This window comes from Peromyscus leucopus, chromosome 1 (genome assembly GCF_004664715.2).
Source record: "Peromyscus leucopus breed LL Stock chromosome 1, UCI_PerLeu_2.1, whole genome shotgun sequence".
NCBI classification, from domain to species: domain Eukaryota; kingdom Metazoa; phylum Chordata; class Mammalia; order Rodentia; family Cricetidae; genus Peromyscus; species Peromyscus leucopus.
Genome location: NC_051063.1, coordinates 112426549 through 112428817, shown reverse-complemented (window position 1 = coordinate 112428817; position 2269 = coordinate 112426549). Strand labels below are relative to the sequence as shown.

Genomic DNA, 2269 nt, shown 5'->3' with positions numbered 1-2269 from the left:
GCCTCCCAAATGCTAGGATTAAAGCAGTGTGCTACCCACTGCCTGACCTCTATGTTTAATATAGTGGCTGGCTTTGTCCTCTGATCCCCAGGCAAGCTTTATACGTTAGAGCACAAATAAAATATCACCACATCCCTCAATACAGGAATAGATAAAATGCAGTATTGAGTTGTTTTAAAAAAAATGACATCATGTATTTCCTGTGTCCTGAGTTTGTGGATGGTGTCTCTGGGAACCTGAGCAGCCCTGTGAACTTCCCAGAGTTTAACAATGGCCAAGAACAAACGAAAAGGACAGGAATGTATTCCACATAGCCAACCAAAAAAACCTTCAAGGCTCGAAACAAGGCACAACTAGTTACTGCTGATCTTAAAGATAAACATTATGAATGGTGGAAAAGTTAACAGAATAAACAAAGCTTTTGTAAATATGCAGAAAAACACTTGCAAACTTTTCAAAAAGCCTTTCTTAAATCTGTGCAGAAAGAACTGCACCGTGGAAAGGAAGCGGCTAATGTTGACAAAGCAACTGGAGGATTGACTCGGTTGTCTTACAGTGCCGTGTATCTCGTCTTCGCAAAGACCAATACATCGAATGTTACAGAGAGAGAGAGAGAGAGAGAGAGAGAGAGAGAGAGAGAGAGATCATGAAATTTGAAGACAAATGCAAGGAACTAGAAAAGAAAACTTGTTCTGAGTGAGGTGTAAGAGCCTCGGAGTCAGTACAGAAAACACCCAGACACCAAGTTCTCAGCACAAAAGAGGTTTATTACCCTGGAGAAATAAGCAGGGATCGGGAGCTGCCTCTGGCACAAAACTTGCCAGTGCCATGTTCGCAGTGTTGGACCTGTTAGAGAGCCCCTCATGAGGTACCCAGACCCAGAAAGACAAATACGATCAGTGCTTGTTAAGCCATCATCCAAGAAGCTTCCTCCTACAGAAGATGGGAACAAATACAGAGATCACCGTCAGACATCATGAAGAGAGTGAGAGACCTTGGAACACTCAGCCCTAAGTGGGATGTCTCCATCAAATCCCTCCCCTCAGAGCTCAGAGAACCTCATGAAAGAGGGGACTGAAAGAGTGTAAGAGCCAGAGGGGATGGTGGACACTAGAAAAACAAAACCCAAGTCAAGCGGTGGTGGCACACACCTTTAATCCCAGCACTCAGGAGGCAGAGACAGGTGTACTTTGTCAGTTTGATTCCCAGCATAGTCTACAGAGTGAGTTCCAGGATAGCCAGAGCTACAGAGAGAAACCTGTCTTAAAAACGAAAGGAAGGAAGGAAGGAAGGAAGGAAGGAAGGAAGGAAGGAAGGAAGGAAGGAAGGAAGTCCTGTAATTCAACATGAACAAAGCTCACTCATATGAACTCACAGAGACTGAAGCTCCATGCACGGGGCCTGCACAGGTCTGCACCAGGTCCTCTGCATATATGTTATGGCCTCCAGTTTAGTGTTTTTGTGGGATTCCTGAGTGTGCGAATAAGTGGGTCTCTGATTCCTGTGCCTCCTCTTGGGTTCTCTTCCTTCTGTTGGTTTGTCTTTCTGTCTTTCTTGACATTCAACTAGCATTTCAACAACTTGGTGGTAAACTCTCCTATTCAAAAGCCCTTCAAGTTCTCCAAGCTCACATGTCCCTGAAACTGTGACAATATATCATGACAAGTGCCATGCTTCGCCTCCTCTAGATCTAGCCCTTAGGATTCTGTTGAATTCTTCTCTCTCATCCTCCTGAAGAGAAAGCCAGCTAGGATCCTGCTGTTCCAGTCATTCAAGGAGAGACCAAACACAACAGAGAATTCTTGCATATTCTACCTATCACCTCCTTTCCAACTCGCTTTGGATTCACGATATAACCCAAGCCCCACATGCAGCATAAAATGACACCATTGAAGCCAAACAGCCCAGAAAGCCTGGAAAAGCAATCAATAATTGGAATTTCAAGCCACTAGATTTTTTTGAGTAGCTTGTTATACAAATATGCATACATACCAAGTACCATAAACTATAGATCTCATGTTCTACCAGTTATTAAATGTGGAAAATCCCTATATTTTATAAGCAAGAGAAAAATCAACTCAGGGAGCCCCAGTTGAGAAATAACTTTCCCAAGATTGTCTAGTCAGACAGAGAAGAACTGAGTCTGGCTTCCTTATCCAGTGCTCTGCCCCTCAACACATGCTTCCTCTTGTCCAATGGTTGGCCATCAGGTCTCTTCCAATGGGCGTGTTCCTGGGCTCATGTTTGGCCTTGATTTCAAATAACATGT

General features: G+C 43.9%; 1 pseudogene; it reads left to right on the top strand.

Moving 5' to 3' along the window:
* Positions 1–270: 270 nt before the first annotated feature.
* Positions 271–980, top strand: LOC114695921 (annotated as a pseudogene).
* Positions 981–2269: the final 1289 nt, after the last annotated feature.